Genomic DNA, 12,521 nt, shown 5'->3' on the forward strand with positions numbered 1-12,521 from the left:
AGTGAAGCACATTATATTAAAGCAGCAGCGTACAGGATGTGCAATAATGCATTTAGTGTATTCTTTTTATTCATTCAGGGCATGTGGGCTGTGCAGGCTGAGCCAGCATTTACTTGTCATTGAGGAGATGGTGGTGGGCCGCCATCTTGAAATGCTGCAGTCCCTGAGGCGTGGGTATACCCACAATGCTTTTAGGGAGAGAGGAGGCCGGATTTTGACCCAGCAGCAGTGAAGGAGCGGCACTATACTTCCTGGCCAGAATGGTGTGAAGCTTGGAGGGGAATTTCCAGGTGGCAGTGTTCCTGTGCTTTTGCTGCCTGTGGTGGCAAAACTGATCCAAAAATCAAAGCAAAACAATTGTCGCCAGTCTGCGACCCTGTAGAGTTGTTATACTTGCATGACTCACCCACAGCTTCAATGTTTGCTCCAAAGAGTCGAATTCCCTATTCCAATCCTTTATTAATAATTAGCAAACATACAATTAAGCATTATTGAGCGTTGTCTCAGCAGTCAGCAAAGATATGACCTCTGCAGTCCCAAGCTACAAACTGCCACGAAATAAGCAAGAATACGTGACTTATCCCCTTCGCTTTTACCACGCCCGCCACTGATGTGACTAGTTACCATAACACACATAATAAACACACGACACAGAATACACAGCTCCTGCGCTGCGCTTGTCCTTCTGGCTGGTAGAAGCTGTGGGTTTTGGCATGTGCTGTCTCAGGAGCCTTGGAGAGCGGCTGTAGTGCATCCTGTAGATGGTACCAGCTGTTCTCTCTGCGTGTCAGTCGTGGAGTGAGTACATGTTGTGGATGGGCTGCCTATCAAGTGGCTTGCTATGTTCTGTATGCTGTTAAGCTTCTTGAGTAGCATTGAAGCTGCACTCATCCAGGCAAGTGGAGAGTGTTTGATCACACTTCTGGCTTTGTAGATGAGGGACAAGCGTTCAGGGATTATTGGGTGAGTTACTTGCTGCAGGATTCCCAGTTTCTGGGTTGTTCTTATAAGCATATTGTATATATGCTACTCCAGTCCAGTTTCTGGTCAATGGTAACCCCCAGAATGTTGATGGTGGGGAATTTAGTGATGGTGATGCTATTGTATGAGAAGCACACAGTGCACATTAACTTACTGCACATAGAAACACACTGTGTATAAACCTTGTGCAATAATACAAACACATGGATTAGAAACAAGATTAGGCCATTTGATATCTTGAGCCTTTCTCACCATTCAGCAAGATCATGGTTAACCTGATGGTAACATCAAATTCAATTCCCAAGTAACCTTTGTTATGAAGAAACTACCTCAGCCAAGGTTTTGCTTCCATTGCTCCTTGACCTGGATGAGGCAGTAGAAGGTTGGGTTAGTAAGTTTGTTGATGACATAAAAGTTGGGGGTGTTGTGGATAGTCTGAAGGGTTGTCAGAGATTACAGCGGGACATCGATAGGTTGTAGAACTGGGCTGAGAAGTGGCAGATGGAGTTCAACCCAGATTAGTATGAAGTGGTTCAATTTGTTAGGTCAAATTTGAAGGCAGAATATAATATTAATAGTAAGACTCTTGGCAGTGTGGAGGTCCATAGGACACTCAAAGTGGCTGCACAGATTGGCAGTGTTGTTAAGAAGGCATATGGTGTGTTGACTGTGGGATTGAGTTCAAAAGCCATGAGGTAATGTTACAGCTTTATAGGACCCTTGTCAGACCCCACTTGGAGTACTGTGTTCAGTTCTGGTTGCCTCATTACAGGAAGGATGTAGATACTATAGAGTGCAGAGGAGATTTACAAGGATGTTGCCTGGATTGGGGAGCATGCCTTATGAGAATAGGTTGAGTGAACTTGGCTTTTTCTCCTTGGAGCAATGGAGGATGAGAGGTGACCTGATAGAGGTGTATAAAATAATGAGAGGTATTGATCCTGTGGATAGCTAGAGGCTTTTTCCCAGGTCTGAAATGGCTAACACGAGGAGGCATAGTTTTAATGTGCTTGGAGGTAGGTACAAGGGGGATGTCAGAGTTAAGTTTTTCACACAGAGTGGTGAGTGTGTGGAATGCACTGCCAGTGACGGTGGTAGAGGCGGATACAATAGGGTCTTTTAAGAGGCTCTTGGATAGGTTCACGGAGCTTAGAAAAATAGAGGGTTATGCGCTAAGGAAATTCTAGGCAGCTTCTACAGTAGGTTACATGGTCAGCACAACATTGTGGGCTGAAGGGCCTGTAATGTGCTATAGATGTTCTATGTTTCTATTGAGTTGCAGTGATTCAAGACCCTCTGACCCTTTTTAAACAGTGACTCTTACTTCTAGATTTTCCACATCCATCCCATCAGGACCCCTCAGCATTTTTTTATTTCCATTACTCCATGGATGCAAACTTGGTCTATTGAACCTCTCAGAATCAGAATCAGGTTTAACACCATTGATATGTGTCATGAACTTTGTTGTAATGTGGCATCATAATACTGTAATTTACAGTTTTAATTATTATGTAAGTATAAACTTATGTTAATGAAGATTCTCAGTCATCCAGGTCATTGTATATCAAGCAGTAGTAAATCAAGGCAACTGGACTTGCTGTGTTGTTTAAAAGATGTTTCACCACTCATCTGAGAGGTTTCTTCAGTTCTGATCCATGGTGGGTAATTTTCTGGTTTATAAACTCTGTGAGTTGTTTAAAGCTATAGCAATCACATGAGGGCCGTTAAGAGTTGTAGATGTAATGAGGGGATCGTTAGTCTTATCTTTGCATGAATGGAGGTGTGAACTGTTGTGGAGATGCCGATGGTAGAGATGTTGGGACTGAGTTGTAAGTAGCTGATAGGTGGTATCTTACCCCATCCCCTCTGTTCAGGGATGGGTTTTCCACTTTGACAAAGATGGCTTCTTTAACTCCTCTTTCAAACCACCTGTCCTCCCTGTCCAAAATGTGCACATTGTTATCAAAGGAGTGTCCTTTTGTCCTTCAGGTGTAGATATACAGCCGAGTCTTGACCTGAGGTGTTAGCCCTCCTATGTTGGGCCATCTGTTTGTGAAGTGGTTGTTTTGTCTCGTTGATATACAGATCTGTGCAGTTCTCATTGCATTGGATAGTATATACAATATTGCTCCGTTTATGTTACTAATGTATTAGCTGCAACGTCATAAGCTTCAAACTTTCACACAAACTTTTGATGTACCACCTTATCAAATGCCTTTTGGAAATCTTAATTATAGTGCATCCACTATTTCCATACATCTACAACACGTTCTTTATTCAAAGAACGCCAACATATTGGTCAAACACTGTGTCCCTATTTGCCTGATTACCTCATATTTTTCTGTGCTCAGCTACCATTTCTTTAATAATAATTTTGTTATTTTCCTGACAGACTTTATGCTATCTGACTTTAGTTTCCAGTTTTTTGACTCCCACCGTTTTTGAATAAGAAGAAACATTCTCTCTTTTCCAACATAATGAAACCTTTCTGGAACCTGGGCATTCTGGAAAATGAAAAGCAATGCATCAACAAGACGCCTCTTTTAAGAGTGGAGGATGGAGATGATCAGGACTTGGAGACTTGTCAGCCCACAGCTTCAACAATTTGCTCAGCAGCCCAGCCCGTCTGATTGTAGTTCTCCTAAGTTCCTCCCTTCCAACTCCTAACGTGTAGCTAATTCTGGGAAGTTATGTTTCTCCTGCAGAGTGAAACCCAATTGCAAAATAACTGTTTGGTCCATCTGTCATCTTGTTATTTTCCATTATTAATTACCCACTCAGTTTTCATATTCACTTTGCATCAGGTAAGGGTGGTAGCGCGCTGTGCATGCAGAGTGGTCCAGTGTATAATAATGTTCACCGGAACCTTGTGTGCACAGAAATACGCTGCGTCTGAAGTAATGCGCTGCCTGTGCAGTATTGCACCACACACAATAGTGTGCTGTGTGCAGTGCTGCAGTAAAGCTGTTTGTAATATTAATGCCTAATCCCTAATTGCATGGGGTACATAGAATTGGTTCCTAAAGCCCGCTCTTGACCTCCTTCCTTTTATTTCTCTCGCTCCTCCTTTAAAAACCAGCTCCTTTTCAGCTGCCCTTCTTTCATTCATTTTTTGTCTGATACCCATTTCTCACTTCTGACAAACAGTGCAGTGGTTCAGCAGGTGACTTCTGGGAGTGGGGGGGGGGGGTTCTCAGCTGTTCCGGGTTCCTTCCATACCCCTGATGTTAGACTACATCAGGAGGTGTTGCAAGTGTGGAACAAGCTGCCAACAGAAGTGGTAGATGCGGGCCCAGTTGTAACAATTTAAGAGAAGTTTGGCTTGGTACATGGATGAGAAGGCTATGGACCAGGTGCAGGTAGATGGGACTAGGCAGAAGACCAGGTCGGCACAGACTGGATGAGCCAAAGGGCCTGTTTCTATACTTTATGATTAACTGCCCACTGTAAATTGCACTGTAAAGAGAACCATGAGGAAATTGATGAGCATACAGGAGAGAATTGGTTGCCAGGAAATAAGTGGGCAGATGGGATTGCTTTCAGAGCTGGCAAGGACTTGAAGGGCCAAATGGCTTTATGTCTTAAGAAAAATACGCAATAGTATGAAATTAGCAAAAAGATTTTGCTGTAAGTTAGGCTGTGCAAGTTTAGCTCCCAAGCATAATAAACTATGCATTTGAGTAATGGTGACAGCAAACCTTATTGTAGTTCAAGGGGACTGATCTACCTCACTTGATTAATTGAAAATGGATGAACAATGGTTATTATTTTGACATGACGCAGTGTTCAGCTCACAGTCACAAACATACTGTGTTCCATTACCAGTCCTATCAAACTTCAATCATTATTTCTTGAATTGTAACTGAGAGACAGGAACCAATTGGCACCGTTAAACAGCAAAATACCATTGCCTCCTCGAAAGTGCCCGGCTCATGTGTCTCCAAATAAAGAAATAACTTGAACAGAGAGAGAGAGAGATTGCAGTAGATTTCAAGGACAGACTAGGCAGAGATGATGTGTGAAAATGACTTGGAATTTCCTTCCATCACTGAAGGGTTGTAGCGGTAAGTGGTGAGTGAGTAGATAGCATTAGCGAGAAGGGTGTAGATGTTTCACACTCCTAATGACAACCAACAATGTGAAACTGAAATATTTCAAAATGCCATCTTCACTGGCCTGATCTTCAGCTGCATCACAATGATCTGCAGGAGTTACCAATACTTTGCAACTTCATTAATACAAAACCATGGAACTGATTGTGTTGCAGCATACAAAGAGGTGCTTAACCCCATTGTACTTGTCAGAATATCATAACAATGATCTATTTTGTCCTAGTTCCCAGCTCTTTCTGTCAACCTGCAATTTATTTTCTTTCAAGTGCTTACTACATCCCTTTTGAAAATCACATTAGATCTGCTTCCACCTTCCTTTCAGGTGTTGAATGTTACACCTAAATGTGTCAAAAAGACAAACTCTTCTATTAATTCTCTACTGTAAGAGTTGTAGATCTCAGACATCCTACCCTGCAAAAACTCATTTCAGGGAGGTAGCACCCCCGCCCCCTGCAACCCCATATCCTGCCCCCACCAGTCGACCTCCAAGGGTGTATGTAATACTTTGTTTAGTGATTTTGTCTAATCTGTAAACCAAGTTGGGTATATGCAGAAAATGTGGCATTAAAATATGTACTTATATTATCATGTTTATTCTATTACAACTTTAAGCAAGTCTACAGGGAGTCTGGCATCATCACATAGGACATCAATAGAGTAGCTCCTTAGCAGCCAGCCAGCTAGTTTAAATAACGTTAGCTATGCTAATGAACGAATGACACCTGTTAAACTCACCTCAACATGTCTTTTACAGTCTTAACCCACCATGGGCAATAGAAAGGTCACTGTTGCAAACTGCAGCGAGCAACACTGTCATTATTTTTGAGCAACACACATCAAAGTTGCTGGTGAGCGCAGCAGGCCAGGCAGCATCTCTAGGAAGAGGTACAGTCGACGTTTCAGGCCGAGACCCTTCGTCAGGACTGAAGGTTGACGGAAGGTTATTTTTGAGGTTGACTTTAAAGCCCGCCCACAGAGAAAACTGATAGGTCAATTTAGCACGAAGAGAGTCCAATCAGGATGCTCGCTCTCGCTCTCCCTCTCAAAAAAGTCAATTTGCGGGATATTGTATATAATTTCTGGGCATCAGGGAGCCACTATTAATATGCAGGAGACTCCCAGAACTTCTGGGAGAGGTGGGATGTCTGAGATCTTTGGCACCTTGTACCCAGAATCCACAGTCCCAGGGGACCGTGAATGCTCATTGTCGAGGATATTCAAAGCTAGGTTTTGACAGTTTTGAAATCCACATGAATCAAGGAATGCGAGGATCAGGGGCAAAATTGGCATTGAGGGAGGAGATCAGCACTACCTTGCTCTTGCTTATTATGGGCTTCTAATAAGCACCTTTGAAAGGTCTAATTTAACTGCATTGCTTTCATCAACACTGTTACCACATCAAAAAGTTGATTAAGTTAGGCACAGTATGCTTTTAATAAACGTAAACTGGCTAGTGCTCAAATAACTATAATGTTGATTTGGGTTCAAATTTCTAGGTGCTTCCTCACCACCAAAAGTAAATGACCCAGTCTATAGTTGCCAGGTTCATATTTATATGTTTTCTTTTTGTTAAAGAAATGTATTTGGTATTTCTTCGGTCTCTTCATGTCTAAGAAGTATTGAAAGGCTCTCTGTGCATGCAGTTTCCACCTTTATGTTACAACACCTGGGTTGTATCCCATGTGGACCTCATAACCTGTCCATTTTAAGAACACCCAAACTTCTGCTTCCTCAGACACGAGGAAATCATCATTGACTTCTCTAACTTCCGTTAATGCCCCACCTCTCCTCCGTACCCCATTCCTTATTTATTTAGTATTATTATTTTTTTCTCTCTCTTTTTTCAACCTCTGTCCCTCTCACTATAACTTCTTGCCCACCCTCCAGGCTCCCCTCCCCTTTCTTTCTCCCCAGGCCTCCCATCCCATGATCCTCTCCCTTCTCCAGCCTCGTATCCCTTTTGCCAATCAACTTTCCAGCTCTTAGCTCCATCTTTTCTCCTATCAATTCGGATCTCCCCTCCCCCTCCCACTTTCAAATCTCTTACTAGCTCTTCTTTCATTTAGTCGTGACGAAGGGTCTCGGCCCGAAACGTCGACTGTACCTCTTCCTAGAGATGCTGCCTGGCCTGCTGCGTTCACCAGCAACTTTTATGTGTGTGGCTTGAAATTCCTACTCTTTACAGTATACCTTGTAGCTCAGCGGCCCCCTCTTTACAGCAACAGTTTTATTTTCTTCGGTGGAGACTAATGCAAAGCACTCACTCAGAATCTCACTCCAGGACTCTGTCTCATTGATCTCCTTTCTGGTCCCTTCTCCGCGCCACCTTTGTATGGCTGCAAAAAGACTTTTGGATACCCTTTTGTTAGCTCTCAATCTACTGTATCTCACTCTTTGGCACTCGTTCACTTCCCCTTTGATCTTTTTAAATTCAGCTTGATTCTCATTGTGCTTAGCAACCAGACATCTGCCGCTCTCCATTTTCTACTAATCCTCAGTCCCCATCTCTTTCTTCCCAGGGAGCTGCCTTGATTTCTTCCTTGTGGAAATTTATCTGCTCTGTACCCAAGCCCCTTCTCTTTTAAAAGTAGCCTAATGATCAAATACACCTTTGCCTGCCAATCCATGGTTCCAATTTATCTTGGCTAGATCTGCTTTCAAACAACTGGAAATTGGCCCTCCTCCATTTCAGTACTTTTACTGTAGAATGCACTTTATCCTTTTCCATAGCTAATCTAAACCATATGATTCAATGATCACTCTACCCTTGTAATACAATGATTAGCCATAATGGAATAAAATGTCCTGAAGTCCTTCAAAGGATCATCAATCAGACAAAAATGACACTCAGCCATGTAAAAGAGATATTAGTGCAAGAGACCGATAGCATAGGCAAAGAGAGATGATTTTAATGATTAGACAAATCTGAAATCCTGAATTTTAAGCAAGTAATTTATGTTTGATTGGGATCTTATAGTAGTCTTAAAATGTACTCAAAATACAATAAGGTGTTGATGATTCCACTAACTGGAAATCTCCAAAACCAATTAAGCTTACATCAAACCCAAGAATCTTTCACTTGAATCTAGTCTCTTGAAACAAGAGCATAGAATTACATTCATTCAAAGCACAACACCAAAGTGGCAGTATTAAGTTACTTGGACATTGCCAGGAATATACAGAGAACATAAGGCATTCTAATTCTGCCTAACATTTACTGGTAATGTCACTTCAAAATTAATTCCTGAAGCGTGCCCAACAAACAACAGCTAATTACATTTGTAAGGCATCTGTAAAATAGTTAAAGTTTGCTCTCAGGAATCTTCAAACAGATTTTTTACGCAGGAGATACACAAGCAGAAGGTGAAAAGCTTGTCTAAAAGGCTGGCACAGTAGCATAACGCTGTACAGATCGGGGTTCAATTCTCGCCGCTGACAGCAAGGAGTTTGTATATTCTCCTTGTGAACACGTGGGTTTCCTCCAGGTACTCAGGTCTCCTTCCACAGTCCAAAGATGTACAGTTAAGGTTAGTGTGTTGGGGGGCATGCTAAGTTGCCGTCAGAAGCATGGCGACACCTTCAGGCTGCCCTGACTTGAAAATCCTCACTGATTTGATTTGACACAAACATCACATTATGCTGTATGTTTTGATGTACAGTCCATGTGACAAGTAAAGCTAATATTTCTTTCTTTCTTACTGAGGATTTAAAGGGTTGCGTAAAAGAGACAGGGGCATACACAGGCTTTAAACTTGACCACTTTTGATGAGGCCCTTTAAACAGTTGAGTGTTACACAAATTTGAGCTTAATGGTTATTCAATGAGGTGCTGATCTATATATACCCAGCTGCACCCTTTCCCCACCCTCTGTGTATGGATTTGAGGGAAGAAGGGGGGATATATTATTGGAGAGTATTTGTGGGGGGAGGAGAATTTCAGAGCCTTGGGACTAGGCAGCTGAACGTCATTGTGGTCCAATGAAAGAAGCAGGGCAGACTGGTAGATAGTGGTGGTTCTTTTAATGGTGAGAGGCATTGATACTCAGTAGAAGTTGAAGCTGTTAATCTTGTCCTCAGCTCCTGTAGATTAGTGACCGAGGAACAGGTCAAGAACCCAACTCCTGATTGTTCTACTCAGCCTTGTGCCCTTTCCCATTGTTGGATTGTGGGAAAAGGTACAGTCAAGATAACAGTGGAAGTCGATATTCTTGCCATCAGGTTGGAAGCTACCCAAATAAGGTGTTGCTCCTCCACCCTGAGGGTTACCTCATCTTTCCACAAGAGGAGGCCATAGACCGACATCTCAGAGCAGGAATGGGAATGGGAATTAAAATGATTGGGAAGTTCCGCTTTTGACGGATGGAGCAGAGGTGCTCAAAGAAGCGATCCCCCAATTTACGACGGGACTCACCAGTGTAGGGGAGGCCACATCGGGAGCTCCAGACACAAGAGACAGCCCCAGCAGATTCACAGGTGAAGTGTTGCCTCACCCGGAAGGACTAGTTGGGGCCCTGAAAGGAGGGGAATGGGCAGGTGTAGCACTTTGGCCGCTTACAGGGATAAGTGCTGGGAGGGAGGTTAGTGTGGGGAGGGGGGTGTGGATAGAAACAAATGGACAAAGGAATCACAGAGGGAGTGATCTCTACAGAAAGTGGAGGGGGGAATGTAAAGATATGTTTGATGGTGGGATCCTTTGGAGATGGCGGAAGTTGCGGAGGCTGATGAAGGAGATTTCTGAGCCTCTGGCAATGATCTTTGCATCATCAACGGGGATGGGAGAGGTTCCGGAGGATTGGAGGGTTGAGGATGTTGTTCTTTTATTCAAGAAAGGGAGTAGGGATAGCCCAGGAAATTATAGACCAGTGAGTCTTACTTCAGTGGTTGGTAAGTTGATGGAGAAGATCCTGAGAGGCAGGATTTATGAACATTTGGAGAGGTATAATATGATTAGGAATAGTCAGCATGGCTTTGTCAAGGGTAGGTCATGCCTTACGAGCCTGATTGATTTTTTTTGAGGATGTGACTAAACACATTGATGAAGGTAGAGCAGTAGATGTAGTATATATGGATTTCAGCAAGGCATTTGACAAGGTACCCCATGCAAGGCTTATTGAGAAAGTAAGGAGGCATGGGATCGAAGGGGACTTTGCTTTGCAGGATCCAGAACTGGCTGCCCACAGAAGGCAAAGAGTCGTTGTAGACGGGTCATATTCTGCATGGAGGTCTGTCACCAGTGGAGTGCCTCAGGGATCTGTTCGGGACCCCTTCTGGGACCCTTACTCTTCGTGATTTTTATAAATGACCTGGCTGAGGAAGTGGAGGGATGGGTTAGTAAGTTTGCTGATGACACAGAGGTTAGAGGTGTTGTGGATAGTGTGGAGGGCTGTCAGAGGTTACAGTGGGACATCGATAGGATGCAAAACTGGGCTGAAAAGTGGCAGATGGAGTTCAACCCAGATAAGTGTGAAGTGGTTCATTTTGGCAGGTCAAATATGATGACAGAAAATAGTATTAATGGTAAAGCTCTTTGCAGTGTGGAGGATCAGAGGAATTTTGGGGTCCGAGTCCATAGGACGCTCAAAGTGGCTGTGCAGGTTAACTCTGTGGTTAAGAAGGCATACGGTGCATTGGCCTTCATCAATTGTGGGATTGAGTTTAAAAGCTGAGAGGTAATGTTGCAGCTATATAGAACCCTGGGCAGACCTCACTTGGAATATTGTGCTCAATTCTGGTCGCCTCACTACAGGAAGGACGTGGAAACGATAGAAAGGGTGCAGAGGAGATTTACAAGGATGTTGCCTGGATTGGGGAGCATGCCTTATGAGAATAGGTTGAGTGAACTTGGCCTTTTCTCCTTGGAGCGACAGAGGATGAGAGGTGACCTGATAGAGGTGTATAAGATGATGAGGCATTGATCGTGTGGATAGAACATAGAATATAGAACAGTACAGCACATTACAGGCCCTTCGGCCCACAATGTTGTGCCAACCCTCAAACCCTGCCTCCCATATAACCCCCCCACCTTAAGTTCCTCCATATACCTGTCTAGTAGTCTCTTAAACTTCATGAGTGTATCTGCCTCCACCACTGACTCGGGCAGTGCATTCCACGCACCAACCACTCTCTGAGTAAAAAACCTTCCTCTAATATCCCCCTTGAACTTCCCACCCCTTACCTTAAAGCCATGTCCTCTTGTACTGAGCAGTGGTGCCCTGGGGAAGAGGCGCTGGCTATCCACTCTATCTATTCCTCTTATTATCTTGTACACCTCTATCATGTCTCCTCTCATCCTCCTTCTCTCCAAAGTGTAAAGCCCTAGCTCCCTTAATCTCTGATCATAATGCATACTCTCTAAACCAGGCAGCATCCTGGTAAATCTCCTTTGTACCCTTTCCAGTGCTTCCACATCCTTTCTATAGTGAGGCGACCAGAACTTGACACAGTACTCCAAGTGTGGCCTAACCAGAGTTTTATAGAGGTGCATCATTACATCGCGACTCTTAAACTCTATCCCTCGACTTCTGAAAGCTAACACCCCATAAGCTTTCTTAACTACCCTGTCTACCTGTGAGGGAACTTTCAGGGATCTGTGGACATATACCCCGAGATCCCTCTGCTCCTCCACACTACCAAGTATCCTGCCATTTACTTTGTACTCTGCCTTGGAGTTTGTCCTTCCAAAGTGTACCACCTCACACTTCTCTGGGTTGAACTCCATCTGCCACTTCTCAGCCCACTTCTGCATCCTATCAATGTCTCTCTGCAATCTTTGACAATCCTCTACACTATCTACAACACCACCAACCTTTGTGTCGTCTGCAAACTTGCCAACCCACCCTTCTACCCCCACATCCAGGTCGTTAATAAAAATCAGGAAAAGTAGAGGTCCCAGAACAGATCCTTGTGGGACACCACTAGTCACAATCCTCCAATCTGAATGTACTCCCTCCACCACGGCCCTCTGCCTTCTGCAGGCAAGCCAACTCTGAATCCACCTGGCCAAACTTCCCTGGATCCCAGGCCTTCTGACTTTCTGAATAAGCCTACCGTGTGGAACCTTGTCAAACGCCTTACTAAAATCCATATAGATCACATCCACTGCACTACCCTCATCTATATGCCTGGTCACCTCCTCAAAGAACTCTATCAGGCTTGTTAGACACGATCTGCCCTTCACAAAGCCATGCTGACTGTACCTGATCAGACCATGATTCTCCAAATGCCCATAGATCCTATCTCTAAGAATCTTTTCCAACAGCTTTCCCACCACAGACATAAGGCTCACTAGTCTATAATTACCCGGACTATCCCTACTACCTTTTTTGAACAAGGGGACAACATTCGCCTCCCTCCAATCATCTGGTACCATTCCCATGGACAACGAGGACATAAAGATCCTAGCCAGAGGCTCAGCAATCTCTTCCCTCAC

At 43.8% G+C, this 12,521-nt stretch overlaps 1 protein-coding gene across 5 annotated transcripts in view; it reads left to right on the forward strand.

Annotated features, from left to right (window-relative positions):
• nectin1b (nectin cell adhesion molecule 1b) overlaps nt 1-12,521 on the forward strand; it is a 548,976-nt gene that overhangs the window by 388,886 nt on the left and 147,569 nt on the right. The gene's annotated exons all lie outside the window — the stretch shown is intronic.

Source organism: Mobula birostris, chromosome 20, assembly GCF_030028105.1.
Source record: "Mobula birostris isolate sMobBir1 chromosome 20, sMobBir1.hap1, whole genome shotgun sequence".
Lineage (NCBI taxonomy): Eukaryota > Metazoa > Chordata > Chondrichthyes > Myliobatiformes > Myliobatidae > Mobula > Mobula birostris.